The sequence below is a fragment of the Salmo salar genome, chromosome 27, assembly GCF_965601325.2.
Source record: "Salmo salar chromosome 27, fSalSal1, whole genome shotgun sequence".
Classification (NCBI taxonomy): domain Eukaryota; kingdom Metazoa; phylum Chordata; class Actinopteri; order Salmoniformes; family Salmonidae; genus Salmo; species Salmo salar.
Window position 1 is genome coordinate 16,783,799 of NC_138317.1, and position 26,541 is coordinate 16,810,339.

General features: G+C 38.9%; 23 non-coding genes across 23 annotated transcripts; all 23 read right to left on the reverse strand.

Moving 5' to 3' along the window:
- Positions 1-428: 428 nt before the first annotated feature.
- Positions 429-511, reverse strand: trnal-caa (transfer RNA leucine (anticodon CAA)). Its single transcript has one exon. It is a non-coding gene; the product is annotated as a tRNA-Leu (tRNA).
- Positions 512-1,258: 747 nt separating this feature from the next.
- On the reverse strand, positions 1,259-1,341 carry trnal-caa (transfer RNA leucine (anticodon CAA)). Its single transcript has one exon. It is a non-coding gene; the product is annotated as a tRNA-Leu (tRNA).
- Positions 1,342-2,088: 747 nt separating this feature from the next.
- Positions 2,089-2,171, reverse strand: trnal-uaa (transfer RNA leucine (anticodon UAA)). The gene has a single exon. It is a non-coding gene; the product is annotated as a tRNA-Leu (tRNA).
- Positions 2,172-3,747: 1,576 nt separating this feature from the next.
- On the reverse strand, positions 3,748-3,830 carry trnal-uaa (transfer RNA leucine (anticodon UAA)). Its single transcript has one exon. It is a non-coding gene; the product is annotated as a tRNA-Leu (tRNA).
- A 747-nt stretch (positions 3,831-4,577) lies between these two features.
- On the reverse strand, positions 4,578-4,660 carry trnal-caa (transfer RNA leucine (anticodon CAA)). The gene has a single exon. It is a non-coding gene; the product is annotated as a tRNA-Leu (tRNA).
- A 747-nt stretch (positions 4,661-5,407) lies between these two features.
- On the reverse strand, positions 5,408-5,490 carry trnal-caa (transfer RNA leucine (anticodon CAA)). The gene has a single exon. It is a non-coding gene; the product is annotated as a tRNA-Leu (tRNA).
- A 1,576-nt stretch (positions 5,491-7,066) lies between these two features.
- trnal-uaa (transfer RNA leucine (anticodon UAA)) lies at positions 7,067-7,149 on the reverse strand. The gene has a single exon. It is a non-coding gene; the product is annotated as a tRNA-Leu (tRNA).
- A 1,576-nt stretch (positions 7,150-8,725) lies between these two features.
- On the reverse strand, positions 8,726-8,808 carry trnal-uaa (transfer RNA leucine (anticodon UAA)). The gene has a single exon. It is a non-coding gene; the product is annotated as a tRNA-Leu (tRNA).
- A 1,576-nt stretch (positions 8,809-10,384) lies between these two features.
- On the reverse strand, positions 10,385-10,467 carry trnal-uaa (transfer RNA leucine (anticodon UAA)). Its single transcript has one exon. It is a non-coding gene; the product is annotated as a tRNA-Leu (tRNA).
- A 747-nt stretch (positions 10,468-11,214) lies between these two features.
- trnal-caa (transfer RNA leucine (anticodon CAA)) lies at positions 11,215-11,297 on the reverse strand. The gene has a single exon. It is a non-coding gene; the product is annotated as a tRNA-Leu (tRNA).
- A 747-nt stretch (positions 11,298-12,044) lies between these two features.
- Positions 12,045-12,127, reverse strand: trnal-caa (transfer RNA leucine (anticodon CAA)). The gene has a single exon. It is a non-coding gene; the product is annotated as a tRNA-Leu (tRNA).
- A 1,576-nt stretch (positions 12,128-13,703) lies between these two features.
- trnal-caa (transfer RNA leucine (anticodon CAA)) lies at positions 13,704-13,786 on the reverse strand. Its single transcript has one exon. It is a non-coding gene; the product is annotated as a tRNA-Leu (tRNA).
- A 1,576-nt stretch (positions 13,787-15,362) lies between these two features.
- trnal-caa (transfer RNA leucine (anticodon CAA)) lies at positions 15,363-15,445 on the reverse strand. Its single transcript has one exon. It is a non-coding gene; the product is annotated as a tRNA-Leu (tRNA).
- A 747-nt stretch (positions 15,446-16,192) lies between these two features.
- On the reverse strand, positions 16,193-16,275 carry trnal-caa (transfer RNA leucine (anticodon CAA)). Its single transcript has one exon. It is a non-coding gene; the product is annotated as a tRNA-Leu (tRNA).
- A 747-nt stretch (positions 16,276-17,022) lies between these two features.
- trnal-caa (transfer RNA leucine (anticodon CAA)) lies at positions 17,023-17,105 on the reverse strand. The gene has a single exon. It is a non-coding gene; the product is annotated as a tRNA-Leu (tRNA).
- A 747-nt stretch (positions 17,106-17,852) lies between these two features.
- Positions 17,853-17,935, reverse strand: trnal-caa (transfer RNA leucine (anticodon CAA)). Its single transcript has one exon. It is a non-coding gene; the product is annotated as a tRNA-Leu (tRNA).
- A 1,576-nt stretch (positions 17,936-19,511) lies between these two features.
- trnal-uaa (transfer RNA leucine (anticodon UAA)) lies at positions 19,512-19,594 on the reverse strand. Its single transcript has one exon. It is a non-coding gene; the product is annotated as a tRNA-Leu (tRNA).
- Positions 19,595-20,341: 747 nt separating this feature from the next.
- Positions 20,342-20,424, reverse strand: trnal-caa (transfer RNA leucine (anticodon CAA)). Its single transcript has one exon. It is a non-coding gene; the product is annotated as a tRNA-Leu (tRNA).
- A 1,576-nt stretch (positions 20,425-22,000) lies between these two features.
- trnal-uaa (transfer RNA leucine (anticodon UAA)) lies at positions 22,001-22,083 on the reverse strand. Its single transcript has one exon. It is a non-coding gene; the product is annotated as a tRNA-Leu (tRNA).
- A 747-nt stretch (positions 22,084-22,830) lies between these two features.
- Positions 22,831-22,913, reverse strand: trnal-caa (transfer RNA leucine (anticodon CAA)). Its single transcript has one exon. It is a non-coding gene; the product is annotated as a tRNA-Leu (tRNA).
- Positions 22,914-23,660: 747 nt separating this feature from the next.
- On the reverse strand, positions 23,661-23,743 carry trnal-caa (transfer RNA leucine (anticodon CAA)). The gene has a single exon. It is a non-coding gene; the product is annotated as a tRNA-Leu (tRNA).
- Positions 23,744-24,490: 747 nt separating this feature from the next.
- trnal-caa (transfer RNA leucine (anticodon CAA)) lies at positions 24,491-24,573 on the reverse strand. Its single transcript has one exon. It is a non-coding gene; the product is annotated as a tRNA-Leu (tRNA).
- A 747-nt stretch (positions 24,574-25,320) lies between these two features.
- Positions 25,321-25,403, reverse strand: trnal-caa (transfer RNA leucine (anticodon CAA)). The gene has a single exon. It is a non-coding gene; the product is annotated as a tRNA-Leu (tRNA).
- Between the last annotated feature and the right edge of the window lie 1,138 nt (positions 25,404-26,541).

The following is a 26,541-nucleotide window of genomic DNA, read 5'->3' on the forward strand; positions in this document are numbered from 1 at the left end:
TAAACTTTTTCCAGGAATGGGGTTGGTACCCACAAGAACATACTGTTCATTGGACTTTAATTCCAATGTCTAAACCACTCAGCCATCCTGGTGTAAATAGAGTACGATCAAGTGCCCAGTGAAATTGGAATGAGGAGCACAGAGTCAGTTTTTTTGGCTTTGAGCCAGACAATATCTAAACGAGACTTGTTGACATCCAAATCAAACTAAATACAAGAATGGGGTTTCGAAGCAAGAAGAACAACAATTGAGTTGATAATGACTCTAACACCTTAACCACTCAGCCATCTTTTGTGTTTTTAAAGGATAAACACTTGCTGAGTCAAGTCGGAATATGGGAAACAAAGTGAATTCTTTCAGCTTTGATCCAAACAAATTTCCACTGAGTGAAAGGTCAATTGATAACGTCCAAATCAAAGACAAACTTCTACCAGGAGTGGGGATCGAACCCACGAGGACATATGTCCATTAGATCTTGAGTCCAACGCCTTAACCTCTCGGCCATCCTGGTGTAAAGAGCACAAAATCAAGGGCCCAGTCAAAATGGAATAAGGAGCACACAGTCAGATCTTTTGGCTTTGATCCAGACAATATGTAAATAAAACTTGACTACATCCAAATCAAACGTTCTACCAGATGTAGGTCTCGAACCAACAAGAACATTTTCATTTCAATCATGAGTCTAACGCCTTAAACACACTGCCATCAAGGTGTTTCTAAAAGATTAACAAGAGCTGAGTCAAAATGGAAGAACTTTTCATTGTCATTTCTTTCAGATTCGATCCACGCTAAATGTAAAAGAGTGAAAGGAGGGTTGATTACACCCAAAGTAAACTTTTTCCAGGAATGGGGTTGGTACCCACAAGAACATACTGTTCATTGGACTTTAATTCCAATGTCTAAACCACTCAGCCATCCTGGTGTAAATAGAGTACGATCAAGATCCCAGTGAAACTGGAATGAGGAGCACACAGTCAGTTTTTTTGGCTTTGAGCCAGACAATATCTAATCGAGACTTGTTGACATCCAAATCAAACTAAATACAAGAATGGGGTTTCGAAGCAAGAAGAACAACAATTGAGTTGATAATGACTCTAACACCTTAACCACTCAGCCATCTTTTGTGTTTTTAAAGGATAAACACTTGCTGAGTCAAGTCGGAATATGGGAAACAAAGTGAATTCTTTCAGCTTTGATCCAAAAAAATTTCCACTGAGTGAAAGGTCAATTGATAACGTCCAAATCAAAGACAAACTTCTACCAGGAGTGGGGATCGAACCCACAAGGACATATGTCCATTAGATCTTGAGTCCAACGCCTTAACCTCTCGGCCATCCTGGTGTAAAGAGCACAAAATCAAGGGCCCAGTCAAAATGGAATAAGGAGCACACAGTCAGATCTTTTGGCTTTGATCCAGACAATATGTAAATAAAACTTGACTACATCCAAATCAAACGTTCTACCAGATGTAGGTCTCGAACCAACAAGAACATTTTCATTTCAATCATGAGTCTAACGCCTTAAACACACTGCCATCCAGGTGTTTCTAAAAGATTAACAAGAGCTGAGTCAAAATGGAAGAACTTTTCATTGTCATTTCTTTCAGATTCGATCCACGCTAAATTGAAAAGAGTGAAAGGAGGGTTGATTACATCTAAAGTAAACTTTTTCCAGGAATGGGGTTGGTACCCACAAGAACATACTGTTCATTGGACTTTAATTCCAATGTCTAAACCACTCAGCCATCCTGGTGTAAATAGAGTACGATCAAGTGCCCAGTGAAATTGGAATGAGGAGCACAGAGTCAGTTTTTTTGGCTTTGAGCCAGACAATATCTAAACGAGACTTGTTGACATCCAAATCAAACTAAATACAAGAATGGGGTTTCGAAGCAAGAAGAACAACAATTGAGTTGATAATGACTCTAACACCTTAACCACTCAGCCATCTTTTGTGTTTTTAAAGTATAAACACTTGCTGAGTCAAGTCGGAATATGGGAAACAAAGTGAATTCTTTCAGCTTTGATCCAAACAAATTTCCACTGAGTGAAAGGTCAATTGATAACGTCCAAATCAAAGACAAACTTCTACCAGGAGTGGGGATCGAACCCACGAGGACATATGTCCATTAGATCTTGAGTCCAACGCCTTAACCTCTCGGCCATCCTGGTGTAAAGAGCACAAAATCAAGGGCCCAGTCAAAATGGAATAAGGAGCACACAGTCAGATCTTTTGGCTTTGATCCAGACAATATGTAAATAAAACTTGACTACATCCAAATCAAACGTTCTACCAGATGTAGGTCTCGAACCAACAAGAACATTTTCATTTCAATCATGAGTCTAACGCCTTAAACACACTGCCATCCAGGTGTTTCTAAAAGATTAACAAGAGCTGAGTCAAAATGGAAGAACTTTTCATTGTCATTTCTTTCAGATTCGATCCACGCTAAATGTAAAAGAGTGAAAGGAGGGTTGATTACATCCAAAGTAAACTTTTTCCAGGAATGGGGTTGGTACCCAGAAGAACATACTGTTCATTGGACTTTAATTCCAATGTCTAAACCACTCAGCCATCCTGGTGTAAATAGAGTACGATCAAGAGCCCAGTGAAATTGGAATGAGGAGCACACAGTCAGTTATTTTGGCATTGAGCCAGACAATATCTAAACGAGACTTGTTGACATCCAAATCAAACTTAATACAAGAATGGGGTTTCGAAGCAAAAAGAATAACAATTAAGTTGATAATGACTCTAACACCCTAACCACTCAGCCATTTTTTGTGTTTTTAGTGGATAAACACTTGCTGAGTCAAGTCGGAATATGGGAAACAACGTCAATTCTTTCAGCTTTGATCCAAACAAATTTCCAATGAGTGAAAGGTCAATTGATAACATCCAAATCAAAGACAAACTTCTACCAGAAATGGGGTTCAAACCCACGAGGACATATGACCACTAGATCTTGAGTCCAACACCTTAACTTCTCGGCCATCCTGGTGTAAAGAACACAAAATCAAGAGCCCAGTCAAAATGAAATAAGGAGGACCCAGTCAGGTCTTTTGGCTTTGATCCAGACAATATGTAAATGAAACTTGATTACATCCAAATCAAACGTTCTACCAGATGTAGGTCTCGAACCAACAATAACATTTTCATTTCAATCATGAGTCTAACACCTTTAACACACTGCCATCCAGGTGTTTCTAAAGATTAACAAGAGCTGAGTCAAAATGGAAGAACTTGTCATAGTCATTTCTTTCAGATTTGATCCCCGCTAAATGTAAATGAGTGAAAGGAGGGTTGATTACATCTAAAGTAAACTTTTTCCAGGAATGGGGTTGGTACCCACAAGAACATACTGTTCATTGGACTTTAATTCCAATGTCTAAACCACTCAGCCATCCTGGTGTAAATAGAGTACGATCAAGAGCCCAGTGAAATTGGAATGAGGAGCACACAGTCAGTTTTTTGGGCTTTGAGCCAGACAATATCTAAACGAGACTTGTTGACATCCAAATCAAACTTAATACAAGAATGGGGTTTCGAAGCAAGAAGAACAACAATTGAGTTGATAATGACTCTAACACCTTAACCACTCAGCCATCTTTTGTGTTTTTAATTTATAAACACTTGCTGAGTCAAGTCGGAATATGGGAAACAAAGTGAATTCTTTCAGCTTTGATCCAAACAAATTTCCAATGAGTGGAAGGACAATTGACAAAATCCAAATCATTGACAAACTTCTACCAGGAGTGGGGATCGAACCCACGAGGACATATGTCCATTGGATCTTAAGTCCATCGCCTTAACCTCTCAGCCATCCTGGTGTAAAGAACACAAAATCAAGGGCCCAGTCAAAATGGAATAAGGAGCACACAGTCAGATTTTTTGGCTTTGATCCAGACAATATGTAAATGAAACTTGATTACATCCAAATCAAACGTTCTACCAGATGTAGATTTCGAACCAACAAGAACATTTTAATTTCGATCATGAGTCTAACGCCTTAACCACACTGCCATCCAGGTGTTTCTAAAAGATTAACAAGAGCTGAGTCAAAATGGAAGAACTTTTCATTGTCATTTCTTTCAGATTCGATCCACGCTAAATGTAAAAGAGTGAAAGGAGGGTTGATTACACCCAAAGTAAACTTTTTCCAGGAATGGGGTTGGTACCCACAAGAACATACTGTTCATTGGACTTTAATTCCAATGTCTAAACCACTCAGCCATCCTGGTGTAAATAGAGTACGATCAAGATCCCAGTGAAACTGGAATGAGGAGCACACAGTCAGTTTTTTTGGCTTTGAGCCAGACAATATCTAATCGAGACTTGTTGACATCCAAATCAAACTAAATACAAGAATGGGGTTTCGAAGCAAGAAGAACAACAATTGAGTTGATAATGACTCTAACACCTTAACCACTCAGCCATCTTTTGTGTTTTTAAAGGATAAACACTTGCTGAGTCAAGTCGGAATATGGGAAACAAAGTGAATTCTTTCAGCTTTGAGCCAAAAAAATTTCCACTGAGTGAAAGGTCAATTGATAACGTCCAAATCAAAGACAAACTTCTACCAGGAGTGGGGATCGAACCCACAAGGACATATGTCCATTAGATCTTGAGTCCAACGCCTTAACCTCTCGGCCATCCTGGTGTAAAGAGCACAAAATCAAGGGCCCAGTCAAAATGGAATAAGGAGCACACAGTCAGATCTTTTGGCTTTGATCCAGACAATATGTAAATAAAACTTGACTACATCCAAATCAAACGTTCTACCAGATGTAGGTCTCGAACCAACAAGAACATTTTCATTTCAATCATGAGTCTAACGCCTTAAACACACTGCCATCCAGGTGTTTCTAAAAGATTAACAAGAGCTGAGTCAAAATGGAAGAACTTTTCATTGTCATTTCTTTCAGATTCGATCCACGCTAAATTGAAAAGAGTGAAAGGAGGGTTGATTACATCTAAAGTAAACTTTTTCCAGGAATGGGGTTGGTACCCACAAGAACATACTGTTCATTGGACTTTAATTCCAATGTCTAAACCACTCAGCCATCCTGGTGTAAATAGAGTACGATCAAGTGCCCAGTGAAATTGGAATGAGGAGCACAGAGTCAGTTTTTTTGGCTTTGAGCCAGACAATATCTAAACGAGACTTGTTGACATCCAAATCAAACTAAATACAAGAATGGGGTTTCGAAGCAAGAAGAACAACAATTGAGTTGATAATGACTCTAACACCTTAACCACTCAGCCATCTTTTGTGTTTTTAAAGGATAAACACTTGCTGAGTCAAGTCGGAATATGGGAAACAAAGTGAATTCTTTCAGCTTTGATCCAAACAAATTTCCACTGAGTGAAAGGTCAATTGATAACGTCCAAATCAAAGACAAACTTCTACCAGGAGTGGGGATCGAACCCACGAGGACATATGTCCATTAGATCTTGAGTCCAACGCCTTAACCTCTCGGCCATCCTGGTGTAAAGAGCACAAAATCAAGGGCCCAGTCAAAATGGAATAAGGAGCACACAGTCAGATCTTTTGGCTTTGATCCAGACAATATGTAAATAAAACTTGACTACATCCAAATCAAACGTTCTACCAGATGTAGGTCTCGAACCAACAAGAACATTTTCATTTCAATCATGAGTCTAACGCCTTAAACACACTGCCATCCAGGTGTTTCTAAAAGATTAACAAGAGCTGAGTCAAAATGGAAGAACTTTTCATTGTCATTTCTTTCAGATTCGATCCACGCTAAATGTAAAAGAGTGAAAGGAGGGTTGATTACATCCAAAGTAAACTTTTTCCAGGAATGGGGTTGGTACCCAGAAGAACATACTGTTCATTGGACTTTAATTCCAATGTCTAAACCACTCAGCCATCCTGGTGTAAATAGAGTACGATCAAGAGCCCAGTGAAATTGGAATGAGGAGCACACAGTCAGTTATTTTGGCATTGAGCCAGACAATATCTAAACGAGACTTGTTGACATCCAAATCAAACTTAATACAAGAATGGGGTTTCGAAGCAAAAAGAATAACAATTAAGTTGATAATGACTCTAACACCCTAACCACTCAGCCATTTTTTGTGTTTTTAGTGGATAAACACTTGCTGAGTCAAGTCGGAATATGGGAAACAACGTCAATTCTTTCAGCTTTGATCCAAACAAATTTCCAATGAGTGAAAGGTCAATTGATAACATCCAAATCAAAGACAAACTTCTACCAGAAATGGGGTTCAAACCCACGAGGACATATGACCACTAGATCTTGAGTCCAACACCTTAACTTCTCGGCCATCCTGGTGTAAAGAACACAAAATCAAGAGCCCAGTCAAAATGAAATAAGGAGGACACAGTCAGGTCTTTTGGCTTTGATCCAGACAATATGTAAATGAAACTTGATTACATCCAAATCAAACGTTCTACCAGATGTAGGTCTCGAACCAACAAGAACATTTTCATTTCAATCATGAGTCTAACGCCTTAAACACACTGCCATCCAGGTGTTTCTAAAGATTAACAAGAGCTGAGTCAAAATGGAAGAACTTGTCATAGTCATTTCTTTCAGATTTGATCCCCGCTAAATGTAAATGAGTGAAAGGAGGGTTGATTACATCTAAAGTAAACTTTTTCCAGGAATGGGGTTGGTACCCACAAGAACATACTGTTCATTGGACTTTAATTCCAATGTCTAAACCACTCAGCCATCCTGGTGTAAATAGAGTACGATCAAGAGCCCAGTGAAATTGGAATGAGGAGCACACAGTCAGTTTTTTGGGCTTTGAGCCAGACAATATCTAAACGAGACTTGTTGACATCCAAATCAAACTTAATACAAGAATGGGGTTTCGAAGCAAGAAGAACAACAATTGAGTTGATAATGACTCTAACACCTTAACCACTCAGCCATCTTTTGTGTTTTTAATTTATAAACACTTGCTGAGTCAAGTCGGAATATGGGAAACAAAGTGAATTCTTTCAGCTTTGATCCAAACAAATTTCCAATGAGTGGAAGGACAATTTACAAAATCCAAATCATTGACAAACTTCTACCAGGAGTGGGGATCGAACCCACGAGGACATACGTCCATTGGATCTTAAGTCCAACGCCTTAACCTCTCAGCCATCCTGGTGTAAAGAACACAAAATCAAGGGCCCAGTCAAAATGGAATAAGGAGCACACAGTCAGATTTTTTGGCTTTGATCCAGACAATATGTAAATGAAACTTGATTACATCCAAATCAAACGTTCTACCAGATGTAGATTTCGAACCAACAAGAACATTTTAATTTCGATCATGAGTCTAACGCCTTAACCACACTGCCATCCAGGTGTTTCTAAAAGATTAACAAGAGCTGAGTCAAAATGGAAGAACTTTTCATTGTCATTTCTTTCAGATTCGATCCACGCTAAATGTAAAAGAGTGAAAGGAGGGTTGATTACACCCAAAGTAAACTTTTTCCAGGAATGGGGTTGGTACCCACAAGAACATACTGTTCATTGGACTTTAATTCCAATGTCTAAACCACTCAGCCATCCTGGTGTAAATAGAGTACGATCAAGATCCCAGTGAAATTGGAATGAGGAGCACACAGTCAGTTTTTTTGGCTTTGAGCCAGACAATATCTAATCGAGACTTGTTGACATCCAATTCAAACTTAATACAAGAATGGGGTTTCGAAGCAAGAAGAACAACAATTAAGTTGATAATGACTCTAACAGCCTAAACACTCAGCCATCTTTTGTGTTTTTAGTGGATAAACACTTGCTGAGTCAAGTCGGAATATGGGAAACAACGTCAATTCTTTCAGCTTTGATCCAAACAAATTTCCAATGAGTGAAAGGTCAATTGATAACATCCAAATCAAAGACAAACTTCTACCAGAAATGGGGTTCGAACCCACGAGGACATATGACCACTAGATCTTGAGTCCAACGCCTTAACTTCTCGGCCATCCTGGTGTAAAGAACACAAAATCAAGAGCCCAGTCAAAATGAAATAAGGAGGACACAGTCAGGTCTTTTGGCTTTGATCCAGACAATATGTAAATGAAACTTGATTACATCCAAATCAAACGTTCTACCAGATGTAGGTCTCGAACCAACAATAACATTTTCATTTCAATCATGAGTCTAACACCTTTAACACACTGCCATCCAGGTGTTTCTAAAGATTAACAAGAGCTGAGTCAAAATGGAAGAACTTGTCATAGTCATTTCTTTCAGATTTGATCCCCGCTAAATGTAAATGAGTGAAAGGAGGGTTGATTACATCTAAAGTAAACTTTTTCCAGGAATGGGGTTGGTACCCACAAGAACATACTGTTCATTGGACTTTAATTCCAATGTCTAAACCACTCAGCCATCCTGGTGTAAATAGAGTACGATCAAGAGCCCAGTGAAATTGGAATGAGGAGCACACAGTCAGTTTTTTGGGCTTTGAGCCAGACAATATCTAAACGAGACTTGTTGACATCCAAATCAAACTTAATACAAGAATGGGGTTTCGAAGCAAGAAGAACAACAATTGAGTTGATAATGACTCTAACACCTTAACCACTCAGCCATCTTTTGTGTTTTTAATTTATAAACACTTGCTGAGTCAAGTCGGAATATGGGAAACAAAGTGAATTCTTTCAGCTTTGATCCAAACAAATTTCCAATGAGTGGAAGGACAATTGACAAAATCCAAATCATTGACAAACTTCTACCAGGAGTGGGGATCGAACCCACGAGGACATATGTCCATTGGATCTTAAGTCCAACGCCTTAACCTCTCAGCCATCCTGGTGTAAAGAACACAAAATCAAGGGCCCAGTCAAAATGGAATAAGGAGCACACAGTCAGATTTTTTGGCTTTGATCCAGACAATATGTAAATGAAACTTGATTACATCCAAATCAAACGTTCTACCAGATGTAGATTTCGAACCAACAAGAACATTTTAATTTCGATCATGAGTCTAACGCCTTAACCACACTGCCATCCAGGTGTTTCTAAAAGATTAACAAGAGCTGAGTCAAAATGGAAGAACTTTTCATTGTCATTTCTTTCAGATTCGATCCACGCTAAATGTAAAAGAGTGAAAGGAGGGTTGATTACACCCAAAGTAAACTTTTTCCAGGAATGGGGTTGGTACCCACAAGAACATACTGTTCATTGGACTTTAATTCCAATGTCTAAACCACTCAGCCATCCTGGTGTAAATAGAGTACGATCAAGATCCCAGTGAAATTGGAATGAGGAGCACACAGTCAGTTTTTTGGGCTTTGAGCCAGACAATATCTAATCGAGACTTGTTGACATCCAATTCAAACTTAATACAAGAATGGGGTTTCGAAGCAAGAAGAACAACAATTAAGTTGATAATGACTCTAACAGCCTAAACACTCAGCCATCTTTTGTGTTTTTAGTGGATAAACACTTGCTGAGTCAAGTCGGAATATGGGAAACAACGTCAATTCTTTCAGCTTTGATCCAAACAAATTTCCAATGAGTGAAAGGTCAATTGATAACATCCAAATCAAAGACAAACTTCTACCAGAAATGGGGTTCGAACCCACGAGGACATATGACCACTAGATCTTGAGTCCAACGCCTTAACTTCTCGGCCATCCTGGTGTAAAGAACACAAAATCAAGAGCCCAGTCAAAATGAAATAAGGAGGACACAGTCAGGTCTTTTGGCTTTGATCCAGACAATATGTAAATGAAACTTGATTACATCCAAATCAAACGTTCTACCAGATGTAGGTCTCGAACCAACAATAACATTTTCATTTCAATCATGAGTCTAACACCTTTAACACACTGCCATCCAGGTGTTTCTAAAGATTAACAAGAGCTGAGTCAAAATGGAAGAACTTGTCATAGTCATTTCTTTCAGATTTGATCCCCGCTAAATGTAAATGAGTGAAAGGAGGGTTGATTACATCTAAAGTAAACTTTTTCCAGGAATGGGGTTGGTACCCACAAGAACATACTGTTCATTGGACTTTAATTCCAATGTCTAAACCACTCAGCCATCCTGGTGTAAATAGAGTACGATCAAGAGCCCAGTGAAATTGGAATGAGGAGCACACAGTCAGTTTTTTGGGCTTTGAGCCAGACAATATCTAAACGAGACTTGTTGACATCCAAATCAAACTTAATACAAGAATGGGGTTTCGAAGCAAGAAGAACAACAATTGAGTTGATAATGACTCTAACACCTTAACCACTCAGCCATCTTTTGTGTTTTTAATTTATAAACACTTGCTGAGTCAAGTCGGAATATGGGAAACAAAGTGAATTCTTTCAGCTTTGATCCAAACAAATTTCCAATGAGTGGAAGGACAATTGACAAAATCCAAATCATTGACAAACTTCTACCAGGAGTGGGGATCGAACCCACGAGGACATATGTCCATTGGATCTTAAGTCCAACGCCTTAACCTCTCAGCCATCCTGGTGTAAAGAACACAAAATCAAGGGCCCAGTCAAAATGGAATAAGGAGCACACAGTCAGATTTTTTGGCTTTGATCCAGACAATATGTAAATGAAACTTGATTACATCCAAATCAAACGTTCTACCAGATGTAGATTTCGAACCAACAAGAACATTTTAATTTCGATCATGAGTCTAACGCCTTAACCACACTGCCATCCAGGTGTTTCTAAAAGATTAACAAGAGCTGAGTCAAAATGGAAGAACTTTTCATTGTCATTTCTTTCAGATTCGATCCACGCTAAATGTAAAAGAGTGAAAGGAGGGTTGATTACACCCAAAGTAAACTTTTTCCAGGAATGGGGTTGGTACCCACAAGAACATACTGTTCATTGGACTTTAATTCCAATGTCTAAACCACTCAGCCATCCTGGTGTAAATAGAGTACGATCAAGATCCCAGTGAAACTGGAATGAGGAGCACACAGTCAGTTTTTTTGGCTTTGAGCCAGACAATATCTAATCGAGACTTGTTGACATCCAAATCAAACTAAATACAAGAATGGGGTTTCGAAGCAAGAAGAACAACAATTGAGTTGATAATGACTCTAACACCTTAACCACTCAGCCATCTTTTGTGTTTTTAAAGGATAAACACTTGCTGAGTCAAGTCGGAATATGGGAAACAAAGTGAATTCTTTCAGCTTTGATCCAAAAAAATTTCCACTGAGTGAAAGGTCAATTGATAACGTCCAAATCAAAGACAAACTTCTACCAGGAGTGGGGATCGAACCCACAAGGACATATGTCCATTAGATCTTGAGTCCAACGCCTTAACCTCTCGGCCATCCTGGTGTAAAGAGCACAAAATCAAGGGCCCAGTCAAAATGGAATAAGGAGCACACAGTCAGATCTTTTGGCTTTGATCCAGACAATATGTAAATAAAACTTGACTACATCCAAATCAAACGTTCTACCAGATGTAGGTCTCGAACCAACAAGAACATTTTCATTTCAATCATGAGTCTAACGCCTTAAACACACTGCCATCCAGGTGTTTCTAAAAGATTAACAAGAGCTGAGTCAAAATGGAAGAACTTTTCATTGTCATTTCTTTCAGATTCGATCCACGCTAAATTGAAAAGAGTGAAAGGAGGGTTGATTACATCTAAAGTAAACTTTTTCCAGGAATGGGGTTGGTACCCACAAGAACATACTGTTCATTGGACTTTAATTCCAATGTCTAAACCACTCAGCCATCCTGGTGTAAATAGAGTACGATCAAGTGCCCAGTGAAATTGGAATGAGGAGCACAGAGTCAGTTTTTTTGGCTTTGAGCCAGACAATATCTAAACGAGACTTGTTGACATCCAAATCAAACTAAATACAAGAATGGGGTTTCGAAGCAAGAAGAACAACAATTGAGTTGATAATGACTCTAACACCTTAACCACTCAGCCATCTTTTGTGTTTTTAAAGGATAAACACTTGCTGAGTCAAGTCGGAATATGGGAAACAAAGTGAATTCTTTCAGCTTTGATCCAAACAAATTTCCACTGAGTGAAAGGTCAATTGATAACGTCCAAATCAAAGACAAACTTCTACCAGGAGTGGGGATCGAACCCACGAGGACATATGTCCATTAGATCTTGAGTCCAACGCCTTAACCTCTCGGCCATCCTGGTGTAAAGAGCACAAAATCAAGGGCCCAGTCAAAATGGAATAAGGAGCACACAGTCAGATCTTTTGGCTTTGATCCAGACAATATGTAAATAAAACTTGACTACATCCAAATCAAACGTTCTACCAGATGTAGGTCTCGAACCAACAAGAACATTTTCATTTCAATCATGAGTCTAACGCCTTAAACACACTGCCATCCAGGTGTTTCTAAAAGATTAACAAGAGCCGAGTCAAAATGGAAGAACTTTTCATTGTCATTTCTTTCAGATTCGATCCACGCTAAATGTAAAAGAGTGAAAGGAGGGTTGATTACATCCAAAGTAAACTTTTTCCAGGAATGGGGTTGGTACCCAGAAGAACATACTGTTCATTGGACTTTAATTCCAATGTCTAAACCACTCAGCCATCCTGGTGTAAATAGAGTACGATCAAGAGCCCAGTGAAATTGGAATGAGGAGCACACAGTCAGTTATTTTGGCATTGAGCCAGACAATATCTAAACGAGACTTGTTGACATCCAAATCAAACTTAATACAAGAATGGGGTTTCGAAGCAAGAAGAACAACAATTGAGTTGATAATGACTCTAACACCTTAACCACTCAGCCATCTTTTGTGTTTTTAAAGGATAAACACTTGCTGAGTCAAGTCGGAATATGGGAAACAAAGTGAATTCTTTCAGCTTTGATCCAAACAAATTTCCACTGAGTGAAAGGTCAATTGATAACATCCAAATCAAAGACAAACTTCTACCAGAAATGGGGTTCAAACCCACGAGGACATATGACCACTAGATCTTGAGTCCAACACCTTAACTTCTCGGCCATCCTGGTGTAAAGAACACAAAATCAAGAGCCCAGTCAAAATGAAATAAGGAGGACACAGTCAGGTCTTTTGGCTTTGATCCAGACAATATGTAAATGAAACTTGATTACATCCAAATCAAACGTTCTACCAGATGTAGATTTCGAACCAACAAGAACATTTTAATTTCGATCATGAGTCTAACGCCTTAACAAACTGCCATCCAGGTGTTTCTAAAAGATTAACAAGAGCTGAGTCAAAATGGAAGAACTTTTCATTGTCATTTCTTTCAGATTCGATCCACGCTAAATGTAAAAGAGTGAAAGGAGGGTTGATTACACCCAAAGTAAACTTTTTCCAGGAATGGGGTTGGTACCCACAAGAACATACTGTTCATTGGACTTTAATTCCAATGTCTAAACCACTCAGCCATCCTGGTGTAAATAGAGTACGATCAAGATCCCAGTGAAACTGGAATGAGGAGCACACAGTCAGTTTTTTTGGCTTTGAGCCAGACAATATCTAATCGAGACTTGTTGACATCCAAATCAAACTAAATACAAGAATGGGGTTTCGAAGCAAGAAGAACAACAATTGAGTTGATAATGACTCTAACACCTTAACCACTCAGCCATCTTTTGTGTTTTTAAAGGATAAACACTTGCTGAGTCAAGTCGGAATATGGGAAACAAAGTGAATTCTTTCAGCTTTGATCCAAACAAATTTCCACTGAGTGAAAGGTCAATTGATAACGTCCAAATCAAAGACAAACTTCTACCAGGAGTGGGGATCGAACCCACAAGGACATATGTCCATTAGATCTTGAGTCCAACGCCTTAACCTCTCGGCCATCCTGGTGTAAAGAGCACAAAATCAAGGGCCCAGTCAAAATGGAATAAGGAGCACACAGTCAGATCTTTTGGCTTTGATCCAGACAATATGTAAATAAAACTTGACTACATCCAAATCAAACGTTCTACCAGATGTAGGTCTCGAACCAACAAGAACATTTTCATTTCAATCATGAGTCTAACGCCTTAAACACACTGCCATCCAGGTGTTTCTAAAAGATTAACAAGAGCTGAGTCAAAATGGAAGAACTTTTCATTGTCATTTCTTTCAGATTCGATCCACGCTAAATTGAAAAGAGTGAAAGGAGGGTTGATTACATCTAAAGTAAACTTTTTCCAGGAATGGGGTTGGTACCCACAAGAACATACTGTTCATTGGACTTTAATTCCAATGTCTAAACCACTCAGCCATCCTGGTGTAAATAGAGTACGATCAAGTGCCCAGTGAAATTGGAATGAGGAGCACAGAGTCAGTTTTTTTGGCTTTGAGCCAGACAATATCTAAACGAGACTTGTTGACATCCAAATCAAACTAAATACAAGAATGGGGTTTCGAAGCAAGAAGAACAACAATTGAGTTGATAATGACTCTAACACCTTAACCACTCAGCCATCTTTTGTGTTTTTAAAGGATAAACACTTGCTGAGTCAAGTCGGAATATGGGAAACAAAGTGAATTCTTTCAGCTTTGATCCAAACAAATTTCCACTGAGTGAAAGGTCAATTGATAACATCCAAATCAAAGACAAACTTCTACCAGAAATGGGGTTCAAACCCACGAGGACATATGACCACTAGATCTTGAGTCCAACACCTTAACTTCTCGGCCATCCTGGTGTAAAGAACACAAAATCAAGAGCCCAGTCAAAATGAAATAAGGAGGACACAGTCAGGTCTTTTGGCTTTGATCCAGACAATATGTAAATGAAACTTGATTACATCCAAATCAAACGTTCTACCAGATGTAGATTTCGAACCAACAAGAACATTTTAATTTCGATCATGAGTCTAACGCCTTAACAAACTGCCATCCAGGTGTTTCTAAAAGATTAACAAGAGCTGAGTCAAAATGGAAGAACTTTTCATTGTCATTTCTTTCAGATTCGATCCACGCTAAATGTAAAAGAGTGAAAGGAGGGTTGATTACACCCAAAGTAAACTTTTTCCAGGAATGGGGTTGGTACCCACAAGAACATACTGTTCATTGGACTTTAATTCCAATGTCTAAACCACTCAGCCATCCTGGTGTAAATAGAGTACGATCAAGATCCCAGTGAAACTGGAATGAGGAGCACACAGTCAGTTTTTTTGGCTTTGAGCCAGACAATATCTAATCGAGACTTGTTGACATCCAAATCAAACTAAATACAAGAATGGGGTTTCGAAGCAAGAAGAACAACAATTGAGTTGATAATGACTCTAACACCTTAACCACTCAGCCATCTTTTGTGTTTTTAAAGGATAAACACTTGCTGAGTCAAGTCGGAATATGGGAAACAAAGTGAATTCTTTCAGCTTTGATCCAAAAAAATTTCCACTGAGTGAAAGGTCAATTGATAACGTCCAAATCAAAGACAAACTTCTACCAGGAGTGGGGATCGAACCCACAAGGACATATGTCCATTAGATCTTGAGTCCAACGCCTTAACCTCTCGGCCATCCTGGTGTAAAGAGCACAAAATCAAGGGCCCAGTCAAAATGGAATAAGGAGCACACAGTCAGATCTTTTGGCTTTGATCCAGACAATATGTAAATAAAACTTGACTACATCCAAATCAAACGTTCTACCAGATGTAGGTCTCGAACCAACAAGAACATTTTCATTTCAATCATGAGTCTAACGCCTTAAACACACTGCCATCCAGGTGTTTCTAAAAGATTAACAAGAGCTGAGTCAAAATGGAAGAACTTTTCATTGTCATTTCTTTCAGATTCGATCCACGCTAAATTGAAAAGAGTGAAAGGAGGGTTGATTACATCTAAAGTAAACTTTTTCCAGGAATGGGGTTGGTACCCACAAGAACATACTGTTCATTGGACTTTAATTCCAATGTCTAAACCACTCAGCCATCCTGGTGTAAATAGAGTACGATCAAGTGCCCAGTGAAATTGGAATGAGGAGCACAGAGTCAGTTTTTTTGGCTTTGAGCCAGACAATATCTAAACGAGACTTGTTGACATCCAAATCAAACTAAATACAAGAATGGGGTTTCGAAGCAAGAAGAACAACAATTGAGTTGATAATGACTCTAACACCTTAACCACTCAGCCATCTTTTGTGTTTTTAAAGGATAAACACTTGCTGAGTCAAGTCGGAATATGGGAAACAAAGTGAATTCTTTCAGCTTTGATCCAAACAAATTTCCACTGAGTGAAAGGTCAATTGATAATGTCCAAATCAAAGACAAACTTCTACCAGGAGTGGGGGTCGAACCCACGAGGACATATGTCCATTAGATCTTGAGTCCAACGCCTTAACCTCTCGGCCATCCTGGTGTAAAGAGCACAAAATCAAGGGCCCAGTCAAAATGGAATAAGGAGCACACAGTCAGATCTTTTGGCTTTGATCCAGACAATATGTAAATAAAACTTGACTACATCCAAATCAAACGTTCTACCAGATGTAGGTCTCGAACCAACAAGAACATTTTCATTTCAATCATGAGTCTAACGCCTTAAACACACTGCCATCCAGGTGTTTCTAAAAGATTAACAAGAGTTGAGTCAAAATGGAAGAACTTTTCATTGTCATTTCTTTCAGATTCGATCCACGCTAAATGTAAAAGAGTGAAAGGAGGGTTGATTACATCCAAAGTAAACTTTTTCCAGGAATGGGGTTGGTACCCAGAAGAACATACTGTTCATTGGACTTTAATTCCAATGTCTAAACCACTCAGCCATCCTGGTGTAAATAGAGTACGATCAAGAGCCCAGTGAAATTGGAATGAGGAGCACACAGTCAGTTATTTTGGCATTGAGCCAGACAATATCTAAACGAGACTTGTTGACATCCAAATCAAACTTAATACAAGAATGGGGTTTCGAAGCAAAAAGAATAACAATTAAGTTGATAATGACTCTAACACCCTAACCACTCAGCCATTTTTTGTGTTTTTAGTGGATAAACACTTGCTGAGTCAAGTCGGAATATGGGAAACAACGTCAATTCTTTCAGCTTTGATCCAAACAAATTTCCAATGAGTGAAAGGTCAATTGATAACATCCAAATCAAAGACAAACTTCTACCAGGAGTGGGGATCGAACCCACAAGGACATATGTCCATTAGATCTTGAGTCCAACGCCTTAACCTCTCGGCCATCCTGGTGTAAAGAGCACAAAATCAAGGGCCCAGTCAAAATGGAATAAGGAGCACACAGTCAGATCTTTTGGCTTTGATCCAGACAATATGTAAATAAAACTTGACTACATCCAAATCAAACGTTCTACCAGATGTAGGTCTCGAACCAACAAGAACATTTTCATTTCAATCATGAGTCTAACGCCTTAAACACACTGCCATCCAGGTGTTTCTAAAAGATTAACAAGAGCTGAGTCAAAATGGAAGAACTTTTCATTGTCATTTCTTTCAGATTCGATCCACGCTAAATTGAAAAGAGTGAAAGGAGGGTTGATTACATCTAAAGTAAACTTTTTCCAGGAATGGGGTTGGTACCCACAAGAACATACTGTTCATTGGACTTTAATTCCAATGTCTAAACCACTCAGCCATCCTGGTGTAAATAGAGTACGATCAAGTGCCCAGTGAAATTGGAATGAGGAGCACAGAGTCAGTTTTTTTGGCTTTGAGCCAGACAATATCTAAACGAGACTTGTTGACATCCAAATCAAACTAAATACAAGAATGGGGTTTCGAAGCAAGAAGAACAACAATTGAGTTGACAATGACTCTAACACCTTAACCACTCAGCCATCTTTTGTGTTTTTAAAGGATAAACACTTGCTGAGTCAAGTCGGAATATGGGAAACAAAGTGAATTCTTTCAGCTTTGATCCAAACAAATTTCCACTGAGTGAAAGGTCAATTGATAACGTCCAAATCAAAGACAAACTTCTACCAGGAGTGGGGATCGAACCCACGAGGACATATGTCCATTAGATCTTGAGTCCAACGCCTTAACCTCTCGGCCATCCTGGTGTAAAGAGCACAAAATCAAGGGCCCAGTCAAAATGGAATAAGGAGCACACAGTCAGATCTTTTGGCTTTGATCCAGACAATATGTAAATAAAACTTGACTACATCCAAATCAAACGTTCTACCAGATGTAGGTCTCGAACCAACAAGAACATTTTCATTTCAATCATGAGTCTAACGCCTTAAACACACTGCCATCCAGGTGTTTCTAAAAGATTAACAAGAGCTGAGTCAAAATGGAAGAACTTTTCATTGTCATTTCTTTCAGATTCGATCCACGCTAAATGTAAAAGAGTGAAAGGAGGGTTGATTACATCCAAAGTAAACTTTTTCCAGGAATGGGGTTGGTACCCAGAAGAACATACTGTTCATTGGACTTTAATTCCAATGTCTAAACCACTCAGCCATCCTGGTGTAAATAGAGTACGATCAAGAGCCCAGTGAAATTGGAATGAGGAGCACACAGTCAGTTATTTTGGCATTGAGCCAGACAATATCTAAACGAGACTTGTTGACATCCAAATCAAACTTAATACAAGAATGGGGTTTCGAAGCAAAAAGAATAACAATTAAGTTGATAATGACTCTAACACCCTAACCACTCAGCCATTTTTTGTGTTTTTAGTGGATAAACACTTGCTGAGTCAAGTCGGAATATGGGAAACAACGTCAATTCTTTCAGCTTTGATCCAAACAAATTTCCAATGAGTGAAAGGTCAATTGATAACATCCAAATCAAAGACAAACTTCTACCAGAAATGGGGTTCAAACCCACGAGGACATATGACCACTAGATCTTGAGTCCAACACCTTAACTTCTCGGCCATCCTGGTGTAAAGAACACAAAATCAAGAGCCCAGTCAAAATGAAATAAGGAGGACACAGTCAGGTCTTTTGGCTTTGATCCAGACAATATGTAAATGAAACTTGATTACATCCAAATCAAACGTTCTACCAGATGTAGGTCTCGAACCAACAATAACATTTTCATTTCAATCATGAGTCTAACACCTTTAACACACTGCCATCCAGGTGTTTCTAAAGATTAACAAGAGCTGAGTCAAAATGGAAGAACTTGTCATAGTCATTTCTTTCAGATTTGATCCCCGCTAAATGTAAATGAGTGAAAGGAGGGTTGATTACATCTAAAGTAAACTTTTTCCAGGAATGGGGTTGGTACCCACAAGAACATACTGTTCATTGGACTTTAATTCCAATGTCTAAACCACTCAGCCATCCTGGTGTAAATAGAGTACGATCAAGAGCCCAGTGAAATTGGAATGAGGAGCACACAGTCAGTTTTTTGGGCTTTGAGCCAGACAATATCTAAACGAGACTTGTTGACATCCAAATCAAACTTAATACAAGAATGGGGTTTCGAAGCAAGAAGAACAACAATTGAGTTGATAATGACTCTAACACCTTAACCACTCAGCCATCTTTTGTGTTTTTAATTTATAAACACTTGCTGAGTCAAGTCGGAATATGGGAAACAAAGTGAATTCTTTCAGCTTTGATCCAAACAAATTTCCAATGAGTGGAAGGACAATTGACAAAATCCAAATCATTGACAAACTTCTACCAGGAGTGGAGATCGAACCCACGAGGACATATGTCCATTGGATCTTAAGTCCAACGCCTTAACCTCTCAGCCATCCTGGTGTAAAGAACACAAAATCAAGGGCCCAGTCAAAATGGAATAAGGAGCACACAGTCAGATTTTTTGGCTTTGATCCAGACAATATGTAAATGAAACTTGATTACATCCAAATCAAACGTTCTACCAGATGTAGATTTCGAACCAACAAGAACATTTTAATTTCGATCATGAGTCTAACGCCTTAACCACACTGCCATCCAGGTGTTTCTAAAAGATTAACAAGAGCTGAGTCAAAATGGAAGAACTTTTCATTGTCATTTCTTTCAGATTCGATCCACGCTAAATTGAAAAGAGTGAAAGGAGGGTTGATTACATCTAAAGTAAACTTTTTCCAGGAATGGGGTTGGTACCCACAAGAACATACTGTTCATTGGACTTTAATTCCAATGTCTAAACCACTCAGCCATCCTGGTGTAAATAGAGTACGATCAAGTGCCCAGTGAAATTGGAATGAGGAGCACAGAGTCAGTTTTTTTGGCTTTGAGCCAGACAATATCTAAACGAGACTTGTTGACATCCAAATCAAACTAAATACAAGAATGGGGTTTCGAAGCAAGAAGAACAACAATTGAGTTGATAATGACTCTAACACCTTAACCACTCAGCCATCTTTTGTGTTTTTAAAGGATAAACACTTGCTGAGTCAAGTCGGAATATGGGAAACAAAGTGAATTCTTTCAGCTTTGATCCAAACAAATTTCCACTGAGTGAAAGGTCAATTGATAACGTCCAAATCAAAGACAAACTTCTACCAGGAGTGGGGATCGAACCCACGAGGACATATGTCCATTAGATCTTGAGTCCAACGCCTTAACCTCTCGGCCATCCTGGTGTAAAGAGCACAAAATCAAGGGCCCAGTCAAAATGGAATAAGGAGCACACAGTCAGATCTTTTGGCTTTGATCCAGACAATATGTAAATAAAACTTGACTACATCCAAATCAAACGTTCTACCAGATGTAGGTCTCGAACCAACAAGAACATTTTCATTTCAATCATGAGTCTAACGCCTTAAACACACTGCCATCCAGGTGTTTCTAAAAGATTAACAAGAGCTGAGTCAAAATGGAAGAACTTTTCATTGTCATTTCTTTCAGATTCGATCCACGCTAAATGTAAAAGAGTGAAAGGAGGGTTGATTACATCCAAAGTAAACTTTTTCCAGGAATGGGGTTGGTACCCAGAAGAACATACTGTTCATTGGACTTTAATTCCAATGTCTAAACCACTCAGCCATCCTGGTGTAAATAGAGTACGATCAAGAGCCCAGTGAAATTGGAATGAGGAGCACACAGTCAGTTATTTTGGCATTGAGCCAGACAATATCTAAACGAGACTTGTTGACATCCAAATCAAACTTAATACAAGAATGGGGTTTCGAAGCAAAAAGAATAACAATTAAGTTGATAATGACTCTAACACCCTAACCACTCAGCCATTTTTTGTGTTTTTAGTGGATAAACACTTGCTGAGTCAAGTCGGAATATGGGAAACAACGTCAATTCTTTCAGCTTTGATCCAAACAAATTTCCAATGAGTGAAAGGTCAATTGATAACATCCAAATCAAAGACAAACTTCTACCAGAAATGGGGTTCAAACCCACGAGGACATATGACCACTAGATCTTGAGTCCAACACCTTAACTTCTCGGCCATCCTGGTGTAAAGAACACAAAATCAAGAGCCCAGTCAAAATGAAATAAGGAGGACACAGTCAGGTCTTTTGGCTTTGATCCAGACAATATGTAAATGAAACTTGATTACATCCAAATCAAACGTTCTACCAGATGTAGGTCTCGAACCAACAATAACATTTTCATTTCAATCATGAGTCTAACACCTTTAACACACTGCCATCCAGGTGTTTCTAAAGATTAACAAGAGCTGAGTCAAAATGGAAGAACTTGTCATAGTCATTTCTTTCAGATTTGATCCCCGCTAAATGTAAATGAGTGAAAGGAGGGTTGATTACATCTAAAGTAAACTTTTTCCAGGAATGGGGTTGGTACCCACAAGAACATACTGTTCATTGGACTTTAATTCCAATGTCTAAACCACTCAGCCATCCTGGTGTAAATAGAGTACGATCAAGAGCCCAGTGAAATTGGAATGAGGAGCACACAGTCAGTTTTTTGGGCTTTGAGCCAGACAATATCTAAACGAGACTTGTTGACATCCAAATCAAACTTAATACAAGAATGGGGTTTCGAAGCAAGAAGAACAACAATTGAGTTGATAATGACTCTAACACCTTAACCACTCAGCCATCTTTTGTGTTTTTAATTTATAAACACTTGCTGAGTCAAGTCGGAATATGGGAAACAAAGTGAATTCTTTCAGCTTTGATCCAAACAAATTTCCAATGAGTGGAAGGACAATTGACAAAATCCAAATCATTGACAAACTTCTACCAGGAGTGGGGATCGAACCCACGAGGACATATGTCCATTGGATCTTAAGTCCAACGCCTTAACCTCTCAGCCATCCTGGTGTAAAGAACACAAAATCAAGGGCCCAGTCAAAATGGAATAAGGAGCACACAGTCAGATTTTTTGGCTTTGATCCAGACAATATGTAAATGAAACTTGATTACATCCAAATCAAACGTTCTACCAGATGTAGATTTCGAACCAACAAGAACATTTTAATTTCGATCATGAGTCTAACGCCTTAACCACACTGCCATCAAGGTGTTTCTAAAAGATTAACAAGAGCTGAGTCAAAATGGAAGAACTTTTCATTGTCATTTCTTTCAGATTCGATCCACGCTAAATGTAAAAGAGTGAAAGGAGGGTTGATTACACCCAAAGTAAACTTTTTCCAGGAATGGGGTTGGTACCCACAAGAACATACTGTTCATTGGACTTTAATTCCAATGTCTAAACCACTCAGCCATCCTGGTGTAAATAGAGTACGATCAAGATCCCAGTGAAACTGGAATGAGGAGCACACAGTCAGTTTTTTTGGCTTTGAGCCAGACAATATCTAATCGAGACTTGTTGACATCCAAATCAAACTAAATACAAGAATGGGGTTTCGAAGCAAGAAGAACAACAATTGAGTTGATAATGACTCTAACACCTTAACCACTCAGCCATCTTTTGTGTTTTTAAAGGATAAACACTTGCTGAGTCAAGTCGGAATATGGGAAACAAAGTGAATTCTTTCAGCTTTGATCCAAAAAAATTTCCACTGAGTGAAAGGTCAATTGATAACGTCCAAATCAAAGACAAACTTCTACCAGGAGTGGGGATCGAACCCACAAGGACATATGTCCATTAGATCTTGAGTCCAACGCCTTAACCTCTCGGCCATCCTGGTGTAAAGAGCACAAAATCAAGGGCCCAGTCAAAATGGAATAAGGAGCACACAGTCAGATCTTTTGGCTTTGATCCAGACAATATGTAAATAAAACTTGACTACATCCAAATCAAACGTTCTACCAGATGTAGGTCTCGAACCAACAAGAACATTTTCATTTCAATCATGAGTCTAACGCCTTAAACACACTGCCATCCAGGTGTTTCTAAAAGATTAACAAGAGCTGAGTCAAAATGGAAGAACTTTTCATTGTCATTTCTTTCAGATTCGATCCACGCTAAATTGAAAAGAGTGAAAGGAGGGTTGATTACATCTAAAGTAAACTTTTTCCAGGAATGGGGTTGGTACCCACAAGAACATACTGTTCATTGGACTTTAATTCCAATGTCTAAACCACTCAGCCATCCTGGTGTAAATAGAGTACGATCAAGTGCCCAGTGAAATTGGAATGAGGAGCACAGAGTCAGTTTTTTTGGCTTTGAGCCAGACAATATCTAAACGAGACTTGTTGACATCCAAATAAAACTAAATACAAGAATGGGGTTTCGAAGCAAGAAGAACAACAATTGAGTTGATAATGACTCTAACACCTTAACCACTCAGCCATCTTTTGTGTTTTTAAAGGATAAACACTTGCTGAGTCAAGTCGGAATATGGGAAACAAAGTGAATTCTTTCAGCTTTGATCCAAACAAATTTCCACTGAGTGAAAGGTCAATTGATAACGTCCAAATCAAAGACAAACTTCTACCAGGAGTGGGGATCGAACCCACGAGGACATATGTCCATTAGATCTTGAGTCCAACGCCTTAACCTCTCGGCCATCCTGGTGTAAAGAGCACAAAATCAAGGGCCCAGTCAAAATGGAATAAGGAGCACACAGTCAGATCTTTTGGCTTTGATCCAGACAATATGTAAATAAAACTTGACTACATCCAAATCAAACGATCTACCAGATGTAGGTCTCGAACCAACAAGAACATTTTCATTTCAATCATGAGTCTAACGCCTTAAACACACTGCCATCCAGGTGTTTCTAAAAGATTAACAAGAGCTGAGTCAAAATGGAAGAACTTTTCATTGTCATTTCTTTCAGATTCGATCCACGCTAAATTGAAAAGAGTGAAAGGAGGGTTGATTACATCTAAAGTAAACTTTTTCCAGGAATGGGGTTGGTACCCACAAGAACATACTGTTCATTGGACTTTAATTCCAATGTCTAAACCACTCAGCCATCCTGGTGTAAATAGAGTACGATCAAGTGCCCAGTGAAATTGGAATGAGGAGCACAGAGTCAGTTTTTTTGGCTTTGAGCCAGACAATATCTAAACGAGACTTGTTGACATCCAAATAAAACTAAATACAAGAATGGGGTTTCGAAGCAAGAAGAACAACAATTGAGTTGATAATGACTCTAACACCTTAACCACTCAGCCATCTTTTGTGTTTTTAAAGGATAAACACTTGCTGAGTCAAGTCGGAATATGGGAAACAAAGTGAATTCTTTCAGCTTTGATCCAAACAAATTTCCACTGAGTGAAAGGTCTATTGATAACGTCCAAATCAAAGACAAACTTCTACCAGGAGTGGGGATCGAACCCACGAGGACATATGTCCATTAGATCTTGAGTCCAACGCCTTAACCTCTCGGCCATCCTGGTGTAAAGAGCACAAAATCAAGGGCCCAGTCAAAATGGAATAAGGAGCACACAGTCAGATCTTTTGGCTTTGATCCAGACAATATGTAAATAAAACTTGACTACATCCAAATCAAACGTTCTACCAGATGTAGGTCTCGAACCAACAAGAACATTTTCATTTCAATCATGAGTCTAACGCCTTAAACACACTGCCATCCAGGTGTTTCTAAAAGATTAACAAGAGCTGAGTCAAAATGGAAGAACTTTTCATTGTCATTTCTTTCAGATTCGATCCACGCTAAATTGAAAAGAGTGAAAGGAGGGTTGATTACATCTAAAGTAAACTTTTTCCAGGAATGGGGTTGGTACCCACAAGAACATACTGTTCATTGGACTTTAATTCCAATGTCTAAACCACTCAGCCATCCTGGTGTAAATAGAGTACGATCAAGTGCCCAGTGAAATTGGAATGAGGAGCACAGAGTCAGTTTTTTTGGCTTTGAGCCAGACAATATCTAAACGAGACTTGTTGACATCCAAATCAAACTAAATACAAGAATGGGGTTTCGAAGCAAGAAGAACAACAATTGAGTTGATAATGACTCTAACACCTTAACCACTCAGCCATCTTTTGTGTTTTTAAAGGATAAACACTTGCTGAGTCAAGTCGGAATATGGGAAACAAAGTGAATTCTTTCAGCTTTGATCCAAACAAATTTCCACTGAGTGAAAGGTCAATTGATAACGTCCAAATCAAAGACAAACTTCTACCAGGAGTGGGGATCGAACCCACGAGGACATATGTCCATTAGATCTTGAGTCCAACGCCTTAACCTCTCGGCCATCCTGGTGTAAAGAGCACAAAATCAAGGGCCCAGTCAAAATGGAATAAGGAGCACACAGTCAGATCTTTTGGCTTTGATCCAGACAATATGTAAATAAAACTTGACTACATCCAAATCAAACGTTCTACCAGATGTAGGTCTCGAACCAACAAGAACATTTTCATTTCAATCATGAGTCTAACGCCTTAAACACACTGCCATCCAGGTGTTTCTAAAAGATTAACAAGAGCTGAGTCAAAATGGAAGAACTTTTCATTGTCATTTCTTTCAGATTCGATCCACGCTAAATGTAAAAGAGTGAAAGGAGGGTTGATTACATCCAAAGTAAACTTTTTCCAGGAATGGGGTTGGTACCCAGAAGAACATACTGTTCATTGGACTTTAATTCCAATGTCTAAACCACTCAGCCATCCTGGTGTAAATAGAGTACGATCAAGAGCCCAGTGAAATTGGAATGAGGAGCACACAGTCAGTTATTTTGGCATTGAGCCAGACAATATCTAAACGAGACTTGTTGACATCCAAATCAAACTTAATACAAGAATGGGGTTTCGAAGCAAAAAGAATAACAATTAAGTTGATAATGACTCTAACACCCTAACCACTCAGCCATTTTTTGTGTTTTTAGTGGATAAACACTTGCTGAGTCAAGTCGGAATATGGGAAACAACGTCAATTCTTTCAGCTTTGATCCAAACAAATTTCCAATGAGTGAAAGGTCAATTGATAACATCCAAATCAAAGACAAACTTCTACCAGAAATGGGGTTCAAACCCACGAGGACATATGACCACTAGATCTTGAGTCCAACACCTTAACTTCTCGGCCATCCTGGTGTAAAGAACACAAAATCAAGAGCCCAGTCAAAATGAAATAAGGAGGACACAGTCAGGTCTTTTGGCTTTGATCCAGACAATATGTAAATGAAACTTGATTACATCCAAATCAAACGTTCTACCAGATGTAGGTCTCGAACCAACAATAACATTTTCATTTCAATCATGAGTCTAACACCTTTAACACACTGCCATCCAGGTGTTTCTAAAGATTAACAAGAGCTGAGTCAAAATGGAAGAACTTGTCATAGTCATTTCTTTCAGATTTGATCCCCGCTAAATGTAAATGAGTGAAAGGAGGGTTGATT